Source organism: Capra hircus, chromosome 24 (assembly GCF_001704415.2).
Source record: "Capra hircus breed San Clemente chromosome 24, ASM170441v1, whole genome shotgun sequence".
NCBI classification, from domain to species: domain Eukaryota; kingdom Metazoa; phylum Chordata; class Mammalia; order Artiodactyla; family Bovidae; genus Capra; species Capra hircus.
The window spans coordinates 51,061,248-51,081,395 of record NC_030831.1 but is presented as its reverse complement, the minus strand read 5'-3'; the positions used below and the strand labels follow the sequence as shown (position 1 = coordinate 51,081,395).

Here is a 20,148-nt window from a genome sequence, read left to right as displayed (position 1 = left end):
AAAACCAGAGCCTCTTCACCATCTATCAGCCCAACCTCCATCTCATCTCCCAACTCTCTCCATAGCAATGTTAACTCCATCTGAATGCTGAGTCCTGAAAGACTGAGACCCCAGGCAGTCCCATATATACCAAAGTGACACAGGGGTCAGCACAGAGCCAGCCTCATGGATTGATCAATAATGATCTGTGGGTGAATGGATGCCTGATGCCCTGAATTCATCAAGTCCTTTCTCCTTGCTGTTCCCGCTGCCCCAGTTCAGTGACTTTTCCCCAAGCCAGCATGCTTCATTCTCATTCCTATTCCCAGAGCAGTTTACCCCATCTCCATCACAGGGCTGTTCTCTCCAGACACCATCTATGCACATATCCACTAGCCTCTCAAACGATGAAATCTTCGAAAGCAAAAGCTACATTGTGTTCCTATCACCAAAGCCTGTCATGCTTCTTGACACATATGAGGTACTTAATAAAGACTTGTTGTTGAATATATTGCAAATGAAAACGAAAGAACTTAGAGAAACTTCACTCATCCTCTCCTATTAGCTCAGGAATCTGAATCAGCATTCCAACTCAGTTAATTGCTACCTTGAACATCCAGAGATCCCGGCGTTTAGGACTAAGATAAAGAAGCAAAAATATTTCAATGGGGTGCAGGATGCATGCAGTCACTTAATGTTATCCAAAAGTCACTCATTCTTTGAGATGGACCAGAATTTATAGTTTTTCTTATCAGGAGAGCTTCCCACAGTTCTTACGGAGATGTGACTTTCGCCACTCCCTAAGCCACAGAATCCCCCATAAGAAAACTTATCAAGGGAGGAAATCCAAGCCAAATAAAAAGTTCAGGTTTGTGCAGGACAGGCCTGAAGGTGTGACAGCTGCCCCACATTACCGTCACCACTGCGAGCCAACAATGAGCTCTTGCAGCCCTCTTCTAGTTGGTGAGGAAGGTCCTTCAAGAGGCAGACACTAGTGACACAAAGCTCTAGACTCTGCAGGGACAATGATTGCTGGAACCATTTTCAGCAGCAATCAACATCCTAGCCAGGTGAGCACGAGAAACCTGGTCTGCTGAGGAGCCGACCTGCTTGACTGACGAGTGGCAGCCATTTCACTGATTTATTTATGAAGGGCCTATATGAATGAACCTCCCAGAGCAGTGATTTACTAACTGCTCGCTACTCCAAGGTTGCAGTTTGAATGTTATCACTGCTCGCTCAGCCAGAGAGACAGGAAGACTTCCCCATAACTCACAAAGCCCTGGGTCCCCAGAGAACCACCACCCTGTGATTTACGGCACCCTTACCCAGGAGGAAACCAAGGTGCGAGTCCAGTAGGTTCATTGACCATTCATTCATCCCCACCTTCGTTTGCGCAGCAAACCTCTATTGAATGTTCACCACTGCCAAGCACTGTGCCAGCATTATGAGACTAACAAAAACTTAAGAGACGCAACTGCTGCCTTTGAGAAGCTCCTGTTGTCTAGTAGGGAGGCTAAAACATGTATCTGATTAACCCTAATTGATGGCAGTACTGTAGACTCCAAACACTCTGCACAGTTTTAAAAAATGCTAAGGGAGATTGGAGGATGCAGAGGTCTCTCACGACCAGGTCCATCTGTAAAAGTGTCATGAAAGAGATGGCGTTTGGGCAAAGCTGGGAAGCAAATCGGCTTTTCCTACAGAGCCTCTTAGACGTTTACAGGATTGAGAATGTAACTCAAGTAAGTCTAATGCCATGATGAAAAGGCTGCCAGGTTGGGATGGAAGCGATCATGTCCCACAGCTGTCACTTGTCAGCCTGTGATCTTGAGGAATGTTCTTTGGGCATCCGTCTCCTCATCTAGAAAATGTTATCAAATCATCTATAGAACCATCCAGTTTGCATTCTGCATGATCCCTGGGTCTCCCAGAGTAAGAGGTGATGGCTTAGGAAGAAAGGAAGACGAAGAGTCAGCTAACTCTTCACTGCATGCTTTCACTGTTTATGAGCCACCTCTCAGCAGTTCCATGTGCTGACACTCACACACAGAGGTGTGTCAGTCATATATGAGAGGGGTGTATGGGTGGAACTGGCAGCAAGAAGATTGGCTTTTTTAAGCAGGATTTTAAATAACTCGGGCTTCCCTGGTGGCTCAGAGGGTAAAGCGTCTGCCTGCAATGCAGGAGACCTGGGTTCAATCCCTGGGTTGGGAAGATCCCCTGGAGAAGGAAATGGCAACCCACTCCAGTATCCTTGCCTGGAGAATCCCATGGACAGAAGAGCCTGATAGACTACAGTCCATGGGGTTGCAAAGAGTCAGACTTGAATGAGTGACTTCACTTTCACTTCCTTTCTTTAAATAACTTCTCAGGCTGGACATCTTGGAAAGGGTGAGATCTCAATTCCACGGTGCAGAGCAGGAGCAAAGGAGGGTTGAGAGGGGGTTGCTTAGGTCTTCTCCTGCTCATCCTGACCTTACATGGCTGCCTGTGTACAGTACAGGAGGGGGACAGACAAGCAGTAGCTGCTATAGTTTCCCCCCAAGGGCTCCAGGCGAGAGGCACCTCTGAGAGAGCACAGTCCATAAATATCATCACAGGAAAGTGCTGGAGGGTAAGCAGGGGGAAGAAAATCAGAACTGAGCATCAGAGAAGAGGAGGCGCTGAAATAGTTACCTTCCTTCACAGAAATAGAAATATGCAGTAACTCCCCTCACGCAGGGTGCTCAGAACACCCGGTGGCCGCTTCTTTCTCTTTTTTAACAGCAGGGTCTTATTTCTGGGTCTTCAAATAGTGTGCTAGTGACTTTATGACTATATGGTAGGGGTCCGCTACCATAAACCCACCCGCTCATCTACCTAAGTTAACTTCCAGACTCTGTGCATCTGTGAAAGGCAGGGGGTCGCTCGTTACTGCCAATTCTGTCCCCAGACAAGGGGAAGGAGGCAGCCGTAAATCTTAATGTGGGCGAGTTCATCTATTATCCACAAAGACAGATATAATTCACGATTCTGTGAACGCTCTAGCCATGGGCAGCAGTGGACGTAACCAGGAGCGTCTGGTTGTAAGAGGTGTGCAAACGACATTCAGTTAAACAGCATTAATTTGTGCACCAATTTTAGAGGAAACACCCCAAATGGAAAGTATTTGGAAAGACGAGAAAACGGAAAAGCAGGGAGTAGCTAGGAAGCAAGTTCAGTTTTGTTGGTACTTGCTGCTACTGCTGCTGCTAAGTCACTTCAGTCGTGTTCAGCTCTGTGCGACCCCATAGACGGCAGCCCACCACGCTCCCCCGTCCCTGGGATTCTCCAGGCAAGAACACTGGAGTGGGTTGCCATTTCCTTCTCCAATGCATGAAAGTGAAAAGCGAAAGTAAAGTCGCTCAGTCGTGTCTGACTCTTAGCGACCGCATGGACTGCAGCCCACCAGGCTCCTCAGTCCATGGGACTTTCCAGGCAAGAGTACTGGAGTGGGGTGCCATTGTCTTCTCCTCTTGATACTTGGATGCAGGCAAATGACACTCTTTATCTTACATGGGTCTCTTTTGAAAACATATTCATACTCAGGGATGTTCATTGCTCACTTAGCTTCAGACTTAGCCTGCAGTCCTGTATCTGGTCAGCCCCTCCCAGGGACCGCTTTCACTGGGTCCAGGCTTCAGTCTTCAAGAGGCTGTCTGTGCAACAGACACCTCTCATTTTTAAAGTGTTTAAATCCCCGTTGATATGCAATTTTCCATTCTGCCTTTCTCCTCTTAACATTACATTATAGTATTTTATAAGGGTTTTAGTAATCACCTTTTAAGAAATGACATCAGCATTTTCATATGGATGTGTCATATGTACCAAACTGTTCCCTTTGATGGCTTGCTCTTTTTCATCAAAAATAACACACTGCACTGTGGAACTTTGGGTCTAAATGAGGGATCCCAGCATGGGGGGGAAATCTCCTGGTGCCTCCCACGTAGACATGAACTCTTCTAATAGAACTAATAGCTAATGTTTAATTGAGCATCTACTGAGTGCCACAAAAGGAGTCCTCCAGAACTTTCATCACTGAGCCTACTGAACAAAATGATAAGGCTCAAGATCTTCCTTTTCATTTTCTTATCTGTCAACTTCTATGTGTAGTGATGTCAGAAAGAGAAAGACAAACACTACATGATATCATTTACATGTGGAATCTAAAATATGATACAAATGGACCTATCTATGCAGCAGAAGCAGGATCGCAGGCATAGAGAACAGCCTGGTAAAGGCTGCCAAGGAGAGGGGAGGGATGGAGCAGGAGGTTGGGGTTGACAGATGTAAGTTTTCATGTATCGGCTAGATAAGCACAAGGATCTGCTGAATGGCACAGACAACAATATTCAGCATCCTATGATAAACCATAATGAAAAGAAATTTAAACAAAGAATGTATATATATATATATATATATACACATACATATATACACACACATATGTGTATGTATAACTGAATCACTTTGCTGAAGAGCAGTATATCACAACACTGTAATTTTTTTTTAAATAAATAAAAACATTTTTATTTTTATAAATAAATAACATTTTTATAAATAAATAAAGTGGTTTCATGGCCAAAAGTCTGAGGGTGTGAGATACTTGCTGTATTTCTTGGTGTTTTTATCTCAGCTATACCATAACAATATTCCGGATGCCACCTATAGCTCATTACACGTGTACATGCTTTCTTCCTAATTACATCCTTGAAAACGTGAGAAAACTTCTTAAAACTGAACATTGGCAAAATGTGATCCTGCACTCTCAAAAGGGAAGCACGCGAAACTGCTGTGTGTAGATAGTGCTGATAGGCAGTCAAGATGAGCCAAGAGAAACAGCAGGACCCAGATAAGGAGGGGGGACCCAGATAAGGTGGGATCAGCAGAGAGCAGAGGATTCAAAAATGACCTCAGAGCAGCCCAAGAAGTTCCAGAGTTTCCTTCTTAACAGATGAAACTGGGAAGCACAGATTGAACTGCAAACAGGCAGATAAAAGAGAAAGCTTTGGCAATGATCAGGCAGCCTTCAAAGGCTTTGAACTGCTCTCAGAAAAAGTTCCAAACTCCTAAGCAGAGCACGCAAGTCTAGGGCGCCTCCACCCCTCCTCACACAGCTTTTAGCGCAGCCCATGAGTGTTCCTGGCTTCCTTTCTGCCCTTCCCCACCTCCACCACCACGCCTCCGCTCACCACTCACCTGGTTTCCTCCACCAGGAAGACCACCCCCTTCTCCCTAGCATCTGGCCCAAATCTTGCCTCATCGCTTAAACCCTGCAAGCCTGGTTCTAAAGTCATGCCCCACTCACTCATTCCCAAGCCCTCCTAACTGGAAGCCATCTCCCAGACCCTGTCCCTCTCTCACCCCACAGTTGCCAGGCTCGGCCTCTTTGCCTGCGTTGTGTCTTCCTGCTCAGCCCTGTCCACTCACAGCACTAGACCCAGGGCCTGCCCATGGTCGTATCCCCATCAACTTTCACCTAATTTTCTTAGATTAAACCAAGGACCAAACTGCAGAACTATTCTTAATCGAAGTGGATGGGGCATCACAGAGCCTGAATGATTTTGATTAGTTAAGAGAAAAGAGAGATATGATGAAGGGCAATAGAGACAAAATACAGGACCACAGCCTAAAGACACGGTGACTTTGTGAGAATAAGACTTCCTAGAAGTCATCGATTCATCAGGAACGTGAGCTGGAGTTAGACAAACCACCTCTGCCCTCCTCCGCTTCCCCTGGCATTCTCTCCCTGCCAAGTCCCAGCCCAGCTTCTAAGTCCGATAACGGAAGACTGCCTAGAGCAGGCATGGCGATAACTCTGAAATTTTCTGATAAGGGGTTTGCGGATGGAGATTACTCTTTCTTTCTTTCTTCTTTGCTTTTCCATTTTTCTTCTACGTTTTGTTTCTGAGATCACAGAGTAGATTCAGATGGGAGAGTATATAAAGCCAAAATCATGTGAGCTGTGTCTCAAGCACGTGTTTTTCACAGGATAAAGTGGCTCAGGGGGAAAGATGAGAGGCTGAAATAATCTCAGAGCCCAGGGTGCTGACGGCTGCACCCAGTTCAGAAGTGTGACCGTCCCCCCTCCAACCTGTGTGTATGCCCGGTGGTGACAGAGTATGTGAGTGTGGGGTGTGGGGAGGGCTCCAGACCGCCCCCCGACACCCGGTGGGGGTGGGGGTGGTGGTTTCATCACTCAGTCGTGGCCAGCTCTTTGACATCCCATGGACTGTAGGCCACCAAGCTCCTACATCCATGCGATTTCCCAGGCAAGAATACTGGAGTGGGTTGCCATTTCCTACACCAGGGGATCTTCCCAATCCAGGGTTTGAACCTGCATCTCCTGCTTGACAGGCAGATACTTTACCACTGATACTTTACCACATGGGAAGGTGGGAAGCTTTCTACCCATGAGCCCTGCACTTTTTAAAGGCAAAAAAAAAAAAAGGGCCCAATGCTCAACTGACTTCATGCTCCCCCTTCTTCTGAAACACTTTTCAAGAAATACCTGAAGTGCGTTCACATTGCTGCCATTCCCTGCCCACTGCACTCATACAAACTGTGTTTCCCCTGCTCAAACCACCTGTCTAACCCCTTCCCGTGTCTAACCTTGTCCCAAGACAATGGCCTTGCCTCCTCCTACATCCCTAAGATCAAGGGAATCAGACAAAACTCCCTGAATTTCCTCCTCCAGAACTCCCAGGATCTTACCCCAGAACAGCCCTACTCCCTCCCTGCCATGTCCTCCACCTGACTCTTATCTGTAGATAAACTTGAACCTCCTAGAGCTTCCCTGAGTCCCAGAGAAAAAATTGAATCAGAAAAGTGAGAAAATGCAGAAGCAAAGACAAACAGTCAAGCCAGACAAAATAATAACAGGGTAGCCATTAAACAAAGCCAAAGACTTCTAGTTCCTTCTCAAGGGCTACAGATAATATTCTGAGCTGTGTTCTTTGAGGTCTTTTGCAAATACTGAAACCCCCACTGTATGCTGCCCCAGAGCACACAGACCCCAGACAGGCTGAAACCAGAGGTTGGTGATGTTGACTCCTGATTACCTCATCACCAACCAATTAGGAGAACATCCATGAGTTGATCACACACCTCACGACCCCTCTCGCTCACTCTGTCATTAAGTCTTGCCCTGACAGCCTTCGGGAGGTGCAGGCCTTTTAAGCTCTCCAGGACTCCTTACACGGTTGGTGCCCGCAATAAGTGCTGCACTTGCCTTCACTACACCCAGCGTCAATAGACTGGCTTTCCTGCCCATGGGTTAGGGGACCCAAGTTTTGTTCAGCAGCATCTCCGTCTCTTCATTCTTGGAGGAGGGAGCCTCAGGGTACTTTCTCCCCCCACCCCACTTCCTGATCCTTCCTTCCCTTTCTCTTCCCATCACACCTCTGTCCCCACCCCTCCAGTTCTAACATCCCAAATCAATTTTTTTCCATTTTTCTTTCTGTGCTTGCTTTTTGTTTGTTTAATTGCATGATTCATTTAGACAGAGAATTCATTTGGGTTGATCTATTTACAGTCTTTTCTATTTTTTATTTCCACTGGCCAAATATATTTCACATGCATGTTCAACGTGTACTTGAATGTATCAGTAATTACAAATCAGCCAGAGAAGAGGGGGGAATTTTGGTCCACACCAGCCCCACTCAAAAGATCTTTATAAAGACTGTGATCATTGTTATTTTAATAGAAAAAATTAAACTGTAACTCACTCTTTCCACGTGTCACCCATATAGTATTTTACGATATTCACCAGCATCGCCTCCGTTTTATGAATAAATCCATCAAAACTGACCTAATGCTTTCAAATTTTCAGTACATTTTCACTGCTCTTTTCAAATTTATTATTTTCAGGGAGATAAATTTCACTTTCTGCAACTCATTGTGCACCCTGAATTTGCTTTGTCTTCTTTCACATTGTAGAATAACCAGACATTTTTTTTTACTGTAAAACAAAACTGCTCTTTTTCCCTCTTTTTAAACTTTCAGACAATACTAAAACTTTCAGTGAATTTCATAAGGCAGTTTCTTTCAGTCTAAATCAAGTCAAGTCTCGTGTGTTCATCACCCCAAAATGTTACATTTAAAAATCGCAGTTTTCTTAATTGGCTTAAAAACAGTATGGCTTAGTTTCATTTGGTAAAGTTGATGTGATTAAACACACGCTTTTAATCAAGGAAGAAAAATACTTTAAGAACATGCCGGTTTGAAAAGGCACCAAAATTTTTAAAGAAACAAATACTAAAAGCCACTTTACCATTAAAAAAGAACAATTGGCAGGTTAAATGAACAAAGAATAAAAAGTGAGCACTGAAAAACAAACTAAGATAAAATATTCCAGTTTACAAAATGGAAAACCTAGTAAGTTTTACAGTCCATTTTCCAAAGAAGCTGTTTTCCAAAGAAGTTGCATGAATTTTGCAATACTATGAACATATATTCCATGCATAATTTAAGTACCTATGTTAAAAATTTTGAATTTTGCATGCTATGTTTCTTAAAGAAACACTGAGAAAAACCTAGTATTTGCAAAGTTCTATGTTTAAGCATTTCAAATTCTGAGAGATGATGCTGTGAAAGTGCTGCACTCAATATGCCAGCAAATTTGGAAAACTCAGCAGCGGCCACAGGACTGGAAAAGGTCAGTTTTCATTCCAGTCCCAAACAAAGGCAATGCCAAAGAATGCTCAAACTACCACACAATTGCACTCATCTCACACGCTAGTAAAGTAGCTCAAAATTCTCCAAGCCAGGCTTCAGCAATACATGAACGGTGAACTTCCTGATGTTCAAGCTGGTTTTAGAAAAGGCAGAGGAACCAGAGATCAAATTGCCAACATCCACTGGATCGTGGAAAAAGCAAGAGAGTTCAAGAAAAACATCTATTTCTGCTTTAATCACAATAAACTGTGGAAAATTCTGAGAGAGATGGGAATACCAGACCACCTGACCTGCCTCTTGAGAAATCTATATGCAGGTCAGGAAGCAACAGTTAGAACTGGACATGGAACAACAGACTTGTCCCAAACAGGAAAAGGAGTACATCAAGGCTGTATATTGTCACCCTGCGTATTTATGAGAAACGCTGGGCTGGAGGAAGCACAAGCTGGAATCAAGATTGCCGGGAGAAATATCAATCACCTCAGATATGCAGATAACACCACCCTTATGGCAGAAAGTGAATAGGAACTAAAAAGCCTCTTGATGAAACTGAAAGAGGAGAGTGAAAAAGTTGGCTTGAAGCTCAACATTCAGAAAACGAAGATCATGGCATCCGGTCCCATCACTTCATGGGAAATAGATGGGGAAACAGTGTCAGACTTTATTTTGGGGGGCTCCAAAATCACTGCAGATAGTGATTGCAGCCATGAAATTAAAAGACACTTACTCCTTGGAAGAAAAGTTATGACCAACCTAGATAGCATACTCAAAAGCAGACACATTACCTTGCCAACAAAGGTCTGTCTAGTCAAAGCTATGGTTTTTCCAGTGGTCGTGTATGGATGTGAGAGTTGGACTGTGAAGAAAGCTAATCACCAAAGAATTGATTCTTTTGAACTGTGGTGTTGGAGAAGACTCTTGAGAGTCCCTTGGACTGCAAGGAGATCCAACTAGTCCATTCTGAAGGAGATCAGCCCTGGGATTTCTTTGGAAGGAATGATGCTAAAGCTGAAACTCCAGTACTTTGGCCACATCATGGGAAGAGTTGACTCATTGGAAAAACCTGATGCTGGGAGAGATTGGGGGCAGGAGGAGAAGGGGACGACCGAGGATGAGATGGCTGGATGGCATCACTGACTCGATGGACGTGAGTCTGAGTGAACTCCGGGAGTTGGTGATGGACAGGGAGGCCTGGCGTGCTGCGATTCACGGGGTCACAAAGAGTCGGACACGACTGAGCGACTGAACTGAACTGAACTGATGTTTAAGCAGATGGGCTTCCCTGGTGGCTCAGGGTAAGGAATCCAGCTGCAATGCAGAAGACCCAGGTTCAGTCCCTAGGTCGGCAAGATCCCTTGGAGAAGGGAATGGCAGCCCACTCCAGTATTCTTGCCTGGAGACTTCCATGGACAGAGGAGCCTGGTAGGCTACAGTCCGTGAGGTCACAAAGAGTCAGGCACGGCTGAGCAACTAAGCACACACACACAAGTTTAGGCAGGTAGTGTAAATATCTTCATTAGGTGGTATTATAAAGTCATGGTGAATCCAAAATTAGAAGAAAGTCCATTTCATAAGTATTTCATTTGCTTAAAAAGACCATACTTGCATGTTCTAAATGAACTGAAAAATTACACCTTAAAAATATTAATTTAACATAGTCTGTACACCTTTAGTTGCCATTAAAAAATAATAGTAATTAAAATAACAAAACCATAGACAATGCTAAGTCTCCCACACTGACATTACAGACACCAGGACCTTCAGCTCTAGGGCAGGGCTGCTACCCTTGTTTTCCCATTTTTAGGGAATCCTCCCCCCTCCAGCTCTTCTATTATCCCCCATCCCCCAGCCTTTATTGCTAATCATCTTGAAAGAGGAACCTCCATTCATCATCCTCACATTCTCTGCTCTATTCTCTGATATTTTATTCTGCCTTACCTCCTCCAGTGAATATAAACTATCTTCTCTTCTCGAAGGTTGTGAATTACTTAACATTAATTGCCAAAATCCAAAGCATCCTTCAAACACCTCTTTGTAACTTCAGAACAGAGCTGATCACTTTCTCCTAGAAATTCTTTCCCCGCTGGGCTGTGAAGAGAGCCCTGTCTCTCTCTTGCATTCTGACCCATCTTCCTCCTTTAGAAACATTCCTGAATGATTGGCCTTCATCATAGCTCTTTCCTTACTCTCTTCTCTATACGTACTCTAGAGCCACGCTTTTTCCAACGTCATTGTGATAAAGGCATTTTCCAAATCTACACTAGTACACCTGACTTTTCCCTTGAGTTACAACCGCACGTTAGTCTCTTCCTAGGAAATAATACAGCAACACTTTAGCCTCCATGTTTTCAACATTTTCATCTTAAACGTGCTTCCATGCATGGATTCTATGTTTCTATTAGTAGGATTCCTCCAGCCTCCCGGTTCTCAAGGCTCAGAATTTCAGAATCTTCCTTTACCCCTTCCTCCTAAGCGCATTTCAGTTATTGATTGGCTTTTTCTTTAAAGTGTCACTCAAAACAACCTCCAAATGTCCTTTTTCTGCTGCTGCTATCTTAGTCCCCACCTTCATTAATAAATATGCACTTTTATTGTTCCAATGGTCTTACCAGCCATTTCCCTGCTTCTGGGACCTTGTTTCTCTAAACCTAAGCACAATAGAGCACACAGAGGTGTTGTCTTTCCTTGCAACTCTAGGACTTTTAAGAACTTTATTAAGTCCAGATTGATTACTAAGTGGATTCAAAACTCCTAACCATGACATTCAAGTCTTTCAAAGTAAGGACACGTTCCTTTCTTGCATACCTTAAGATTCGGCCAAAAGAGACACATGCAACATTCTCCTTTGTTGAAGGTGCCTTTCTCTCTTCCTCCCAAGCTCCTGCTCATTCTTCAATTCCCATCCTCCTCCATGAATCCCCTCTGTCCTGATTCCCCTTTATCTGAGTCTTTCTTATGACTCATTCATTTTAAAATTGTATACTAGGGATTCCCCTGGTGATCCAGTGGTTACCACACTGATGTCGACTCAGGGGGCCCAGGTTTCAACGCTGGTCAGAGAACTAAGATTCCACATGCTGCTTGACCAAAAATAAATAAAATAAAGTTGTACACTTGACTCTAAGTTTTCTCAGGAAAGAGTCTCTGTTAGTCAGTCTATGAATTTGTTTCAGTTCAGTTCAGTCACTCAGTCGTGTCCAACTCTTTGCGACCCCATGAATCGCAGCACACCAGGCCTCCCTGTCCATCACCAACTCCCAGAGTTCACTCAGACTCACGTCCATCAAGTCCATGATGCCATCCAGCCATCTCATCCTCTGTCATCCCCTTCTCCTCCTGCCCCCAATCCCTCCCAGCATCAGAGTCTTTTCCAATGAGTCAACTCTTCCCATGAGGTGGCCAAAGTACTGGAGTTTCAGCTTCAGCATCATTCCTTCCAAAGAAATCCCAGGGCTGATCTCCTTCAGAATGGACTGGTTGGATCTCCTTGCAGTCCAAGGGGCTCTCAAGAGTCTTCTCCAACACCACAGTTCGAAAGCATCAATTCTTTGGCACTCAGCCTTCTTCACAGTCCAACTCTCACATCCATACATGAATTTGTTTACTCAGCAACTATTTAAGGAACACCTCTGTGGGGACAGAAGTTTGGGTAGACAGAAAATTGTTTTGCAGGCAGGAGAGTGTTGATTTGTGCAGGGAGAAGGGAGCCAACAAGACAATCTATTACAGGGGCATTTTACGAAGAGCCATGAACAACAGTGGACAAATACAGCGAGGAAGGCAAATGAGGGCAAGGAGAGACCCAAGTCTCTTTGTCAATTCACACGCAATATGATGAGGTATTGACTGTGTGAACCACAATGCAATACCATTTCATACCCATTAAGACGGCAGCAATATTTTAAAAATTGAAAATAATGAATATTGGTGGGGATGCTGAGAATTGCAACCCTAATGTATTGCTGGTGAGAACATAAAATGCTACAACCACTTTGGAAAATAGCTGGGTGGCTCTTCAAAAAGTTAAACACAATTTCCATATGACCTAGGAATTCTTCTCCTAGATATACATGAAAAGAACTGAAAACTAGAACTCACATACTTGTACACCAATGTTCATAGCAACATTACTCACAACAACCAAATGGTGAAAACAAACTTTCAAACAGTGGTGCTGGAGAAGACTCTTGAGAGTCCCTGGGACTACAAAAAGATCAAACCAGTCCATCCTAAAGGAAATCAACCCTAAATACTCATTGGAAGGACTGATGCAGAACCTCCAGAGCTTTAACCACCTGATGAGAAGAGCTGACTCACTGGAAAAGACCCTGATGCTGGGAAAGATTGAGAGCAAGAGGAGAAGGGAGTGACTGGGGATGGGATGGTTGGATGGCATCACTGACTCAATGGACATGAGTTTGAGCAAACTCAGGGAGATAGTCAAGGACAGGGAAGCCTGGCGTGCTGAACTTCATGGGGCCTCAAAGAGTTGGACACGACTTTGGGACTGAATAACAACAACAACACACACTGGAATGAAATTAAGCCATAAAGAAATTAAAATTCTGATGCATGTTATACCATAGATGAAGCTTAAAAGCCTTATGCTAAGCCAAACAAACCAGACACAAAAAGATAAATATTTTAATGTGATTCCACTTGTATAAGGGACCTAGAATAGGTAAATCCATAGAGACAGAAAATAAAATAGAAGTGACCAGGGCTGAAGGGAAAGGGGAAAGCGGTATTGTGGAATGAATGCAGAGTTTCAGTTTGGGGAGATGAAGAAGTTCTGGAAATGGATAGTGATGAATATTGCACAATATTGTAAGTGAACTTGATACCACTGAATTTTACACCTAAAAATGATTAAAATGGTTAATTTTATGTTATATATATATTTTGCCACAATAAAGAATTTTGGCTCTTGTCTGACTCCTGGAAAGTAACATTTTGGGGGCTGGACATTCCAAAATCATAGAGGTAACCAGGAGCCAGAAAAAGGCTAATTTTCTTTGAAATGTGCAAGGTTTGGACAACCCAGGCCTGCTGAGTTAATCCTTTACTGTTGGAAGCACAGGAAAGTTAGGTTTTTTCTAGATCTATGGCAAAAATTCAGGTGAGAGATCATAGTGTTTAGGGCCACTATTTGAGTAGTGATGTTGAGAAGTGGACAGATCTTGGGCATAGTGTGCTGGTGTAGAGATAGCAGGGCTTGCTACTGGACTGGATATGGACTGGGATAACTCCAAGCCTTTGGACCTAAGCAGTAGGGGATGTGGGGGAGGCCGAGAAGAAGCAGATTTGGAGCAGCAGCAGGATAAATGTGAGTTTAACTTGGATATGTTCAATTAGCATCATTTCACATGGCTACCCACTCCAGTATTCTTGCCTGGAGAATCCCGTGGACAGAGGAGCCTGGCAGGCTACAGTGTATGGGGTTGCAAAGGGTCGGACACAACTGAGCGACTAATGCTTTCAACACTTTCACATCCCAATGGAGAAGGCCAGTCAGCAGTTGGATTTATAAGCAAGAAGAGGTTGGAGCTAGAGATAAATATATTGAGAGTCATCCATCCATGGGTTGAGTAAAGGTAATAACAGAAAATACCCAAGTACTGGGTCCTAGGTGACATCAATGTTGAGGAAGAATAAGTAACAGAGACTTGAAAGGAGCCCCCAGTGAGGGAGCAGAAAACCAAGATTGAAGGCTGATCTGGAAGTGAAGGGAAGAGGTTTCCAACAAGCAAACGGTCAACTGGAGCAAATGCCTATTGGTAGGGCAAACAGGAGATCTTTGAGCCTATCATTGAATTTGGCAATAAAATGTCATTGGAGACATTGGGAAGAGCAGTTATAAGGATAGTAGAGATAAAAATCTGTTTGGAGTTGGTTGAAGACAAAAATAAAAGCAGAAGTGGGGACAGCGGCAATTGATAGCTCTTACCCTTGTCACCTAGAGAATCTATTAAAAAGCAGAGACATTGCCGACAAAGGTCTATCTAGTCAAAGCTATGGTTTTTCCAGTAGTCATGTATGGATGTGAGAGTTGCACTATAAAGAAAGCTAAGCACCAAAGAATTGATGCTTTTGAATTGTGGTGTTGGAGAAGACTCTTGAGAGTCCCTTGGACTGTAAGGAGATCCAACCAGTCCACCCTAAATGAAATCAGTCCTGAATATTCACGGAAGGACTGATGCTGAAGCAGAAACTCCAATACTTCCACCACGTGATATGAAGAACTGACTTATTGGAAAAGACCCTGATGCTGGGAAAGATTAAAGACAGGAGGAGAAGGGGATGACAGAGAATGAAATGGTTGGATGGCATCACCAACTCGATGGACATGAGTTTGAGCAAGCTCTGGGAGTCGGTGATGGACAGGGGGCCTGGTGTACTGCAGTCCATGGGGTCGCAAAGAATCGGACACGATTGAGTGACTGAACTGAACTAATCCTTGTCTCGTTCTTCTCCCAGCCATGCGGTGGCATGAGCCGCTGCCCCAGCATGGACTTCTGTAAGCCCCAGCCTACAGTGAGTGCTGGCTATACATGCTGGCCTCTGCCATGGGTGAGTCTCAGGAAGCCACACTTCCCTTCCCTGGTCTGCCCCGATTTCCCCTAAGACACCATGTAAACTACACTGTATGTGTGCAACAGCCTTCACTGAAGCATGTGCGTTAACCAGGGAATAAGTATTCCTGGGCATCAAACATGACTATTCCCAGAGTCCAAAGGGAAAAGGAAATAAAAATTAAAATCTCAATGAGGGATCCCCTTGTGGGCACAATCTCCAATCTTTCTCCTCCATCTCAAGATTTCCCCTCCTTCTGCCAGCAAGCAGTCACAGGTCAATTTACAGCATGATTCATCCCTACCTCTGGTACAGCAATTTTTGAGACACTGTAATTCCCTGCAATACAGTTCGTAGAGTCTTTGTCATTTAGTCAAGAACAACACCATGGAGGGCAACAGGGAGTCACGTTGCTCCAGATTTATAGCTTCAAATCGGAGCCATCCTGGGCTTTAAAGCAATATTCTCAAAGGTTAGAATGCCTAAGAGTTATCCTGGGACTTGGCATCAATGTGTATTCCTGAGCCCCACCCTCAGAAATTTGTGTTCTGTAGATTTTAGATGAAGTCTAGGAGCCTGCTTTATTTTATTTTTTTACACACTCAAGCAACTCTTCTTTATGCAAGTGGTCCTCCGACTTCTCCACTTGGTGGTCTACAGTCTTCAAAAGTTCATTGTGTAATGAGCAGTGCTATTCCTTCATTCTGGGTGACTCCCCATTCAATCTCGTTGTGCCTGCAGAACCTCATGCAAGAGATGAAGGCGAATGGGCTGAGGGTGTGATCCACAGAGGCGCCTCTTTCCCTCCCTACCCGGAGACCATGTGTTCATCCACACAGAATGTCTATGTAACTTGAATCAAGCCACTGATGAAGTTTGATCGAGCTACTAGATTTGGTTTTCGCTGAGGTCAAATTTATTTCCCTGTCTGCAAGGGCTGACTCAGTTTTGCAGATCAGTCATTTGGCAAGTCCTGCTGCCCACAAGCTGAAGTAAAATAGTGCCCTCCTGGACCTAACCATCGGTTAGATGATATATAGTACTGGAACTTAGTTTTTTGCTTATGTGACCCTTAGTTCCTAACTGCTATTGGGCCAGTGGTCACGAGGCATATTTGTAGCCTCTCCTTGAAGAACATTTACCTACCAGTGATGTCCCCTAATATCACTTCCTATAACCTCACCTTTCTCCCAGGAAGTATTCCCTCCTTGTACCTCCTCCGCAGCTTCTCCATGACCTCAGTGACCACTGACAGTAGAGCAAAGTGACTTCCTTGGAAGATGGAGAAGCCCATCCAACCCCAGACACAAGGACAATCTCAGCACCCACCAGAGCAGCTCCGGGTCTCCTTGTAACATCAGGCTGAAGAAATACTTTCTGATGGACGATTTTGAACTGTTCCATACCAAAGCAACTGAACGCTTTTTCTCTCCAAAATCTTCTACAAACTGTGCCCTCATACACTTGTACTAAAACCAGATAAAAGGAATTTTTGTGGTTGACGGAGAGCTTAGAGCTCAGGGCCCAGTCAGCTCTGTTTCCACCAGTCCTGGGCAGTGCTCCAAGTAAACAGCTTGAGAAATCCCCATCCTACGTGATACATGCAGCTCAGATGACCATCGCGGGTTCACACCCTGGATCTTCCCAGCCTCCCGTGTTATCTCAGCATGAGTCCACCAGGCCCCATGTTCTACCTGAATGAGAAACCTTGCCCATCTGTGGGGTCCTGCACCTTCCAGCTGACTGCAGACTCCTAAAATCGGACCCACCGCCTGATGTAGACTCAGCGCTCATTGGCAGGGCTCGCTGCTCACCTCGTAGATCCAGGACCTTACCCTCCTGGGATTGGCACCACCTGCCTCTTGCACCTGCCTGAGGGATTATGCTCTCTGGCTTGTCAGAAACCCGGTTCAGATCCCACTCCCTCTTCAGTTTTGTTTTTTTAGGAGACCCTTTTTTTCCAGTTTTATTGAGAAGTAATAGATGCATATTGCTGTAATAAGTTTAAGATGTAGAGCACAACAGTTTGATTTACATATACTGTGAAATCATGACCACTGCTTAAATAGGTTTAGCTAACAACCATCTTCTCATACAGATACAACAAAAAAAGAAAGAAAGAAAAGGAAAAAATACTCTCCTTGTGATGATAACGCATAGGATTTACTCTCCTAACAACTTTTCTGTGTCTCACAGCAGTGTCAGCTCCAGTCATCGCCTGGTATGTTATATCCCCTGCACTCATGCAGGGGCTTCCCTGGTGGCTCAGATGGTAAAGAATCTGCTATCATGCAGGAGACCAAGATGCGACCCTTGGATTGGAAAGATCTCCAGGAGAAGGGAATGCAACCAACTCCAGTATTCTTGCTTGGAGAACTCCATGGACAGAGGAGCTCATTTATCTTATAACCTGAAGTGTATACCTTTAGACCACTTTCCTCCAATTTCCCCACCCTCTTCCCTCTGCCTCTGGTAACTACACGTCTAATTTCTTTTTCCACAAGTTTAATTTTTTCCTTTTAGATTCCACATATAAGTGAGATTATATCCTATATGTCTTTCTTTTTTTTGCTTCATATATTTTAAACTTTTTATTTTGCATTGGAGTATAGCCAGTTAACAATGCTGTGGCAGTTTCAGATGAATAGCAAAGGAACTCAGGCACACATATACATGTATCCATTCTCCCTCAAACCCACCCTCTGCCACATACAGGGTGTGTCTTTCTGTCTCAGTAATTTCACTCAGCATAGTGGCTTCAAGGTCCATTCATGTTGTTACAAATGGTAGGATTTCCTGGGGGTTTATGGCTGAATAATATTCTGGTGTGTATGTACGTGTGTGTATCACAATTTCTTTATTGTCTATTGATGGATGCTTCCACGTTTTGTCTATTGCAATAATGCCACTATGAACATGGGGGTGCCGCTATCTTTTTGAATCCGTGTTGTGTTTTCATTTCCTTTGGGTATATTCCCAGAAATGGATGTTTGGATCATATGGTAGGTCTATTTTTAGTTTTGAGAAACCTCCATACAATTTCTCATACAGGCTATGCGAGTTTATGATTTCATCACTAGTGCACAAAGCTTTCCCTTTTCTCTGCATCCTCACCAATGTTTGTTATCTCTTGACTTCCTGATGATCCACTCCTTCATCTTGACTTACCATATTTTTCTCTTCCCCATCCTCATTTCTTAGACACATATTTTTTTTCTTTTTCTTATCTTGGTCCTTCAGAGCTTTGCACAAGCAGCCGTTTTATAAGCTAGTAAAAAGAATTGATGTTAAGGTTTGTCTGCAAATAGTGGTAAAATAGGACACTGGGGAGGATAAACAAAAGTTGCCTATAAAAAGGCCAGGAATCTCTACCAAACATGCAGAATTATTATAAATGCCAAGACTTCCTTCCTATGACACAGATCCATGCAGAAAGAAAGTAGTTAAAGGGGTCAGGATTTTTTCTTAGAGTTTATCTTTTATATGCACCTGAGTAAACAAAAAATATTCATAATCTCATACATTTTCAGGTGTAAAGACCCAAACCTTCTCTTTAAACAGCAAATAAATGTAATGTTACAAAGTAGTAATAGGTTAACTCTGCATTTTAGAGATTTCTTTTAAGTATTTACTTAGTGCATATACAAAATCCTAAAATGTACACTTGAAGCAAAAAAATGTTCTGCATGCCTGAGATTTCTCCCTGTCTTCAATTTCCAATTACTTATTTCATGATACTAAACAAGCCCCAGTAAGAAAGAGCACCTGTTTATTCAAACATATGAAATGTGCAAGGAAAAATTCTATGTGTTCCATATAAGCATGTGCTTGGTAATGCATTTTTAATGATTTTAATTTTGTGTATATTCTCCAAAATTTGATGATACATCATTAGCATTAATGGAGAACTTAAGTTTGTTAATAGAAGACATCTTCAACTAACATAAAATACCTAGATTGCTAAATATTAAGATCAGTTAATCTAGGTCTTGATTATCCATTAAAATGGTACCTCCAGAAATAGCTGACCCATACTTTTGAACTCTCCCAAGACACTTTGCTTGTTTGATGTTTATTTTTCAGTTCAGCTGTGTCAGGCCTTAGTTGTGGCATGCGGGATTTTCGTGTGGTACACGAACTCTCTAGTTGTGACACGCAACATCAGTAGTTCTGGCTAGTGGGTTCAGTAGTTGGAGCTCCCAGGCTATACAGCACAGGCTCAATAATTGTGGCGCATGGGCTTATTTGCTCTGCAGCATGTGGGATCTTAGCTCTCTGACCAGGGGTGAAAACCCTGTCCCCTGCACTACAAGGCAGATTGCAAGAACCTCCCCGGCAGATACCAGCAGGGAAGTCCCCGAGATTCTTTCCTGCAGCAGTCATTCCCATATCCAAATGCTTGGCACGGAATATGGTAAAACGTACAACAGGGTGCCCCACAGGCAGCAGAGGAGGGCCAGGGACGCATTCAGGCCTCAGGTATAAACGGAGTCAGAAATGCAAATGCCCCAGGTGTCCCAAATGGCTCATCTCTTCACGTGGGTTTCCTTCTCTTCTACTGTGTACCACCTTCTTCCACATAGCATCAGACACGACCCTCTCAAGCCACATCTCTAGAGGAGGTGTGAGACCCCATGTCTCAGGGAAGATCCACTGAGTCAGGTATTCATCCCAGACTGAACACTGGGTCGGGGGCGGGGGTGGGGGGCCTGTATGGAGACCCCCTCCAGGAGTTTCCCCAGAAACAGGACTGGAAGGAGCATTCCCCAGGCTGTCCTGTTCCTAGCCTACAAAACCACAGCTGTCAAAACCATCCCTAGATGTGTTTGGTCGATTTGGTGAGGTAGTATGTAGACATACACTTAAACATGAAATACAGGAGCTAGCCGAGCGTGACAC

At 43.9% G+C, this 20,148-nt stretch overlaps 1 pseudogene; it reads left to right on the top strand.

Moving 5' to 3' along the window:
- The window catches only part of LOC102184862, a 165,920-nt pseudogene continuing 147,412 nt past the window's right edge, over positions 1,641-20,148 (top strand).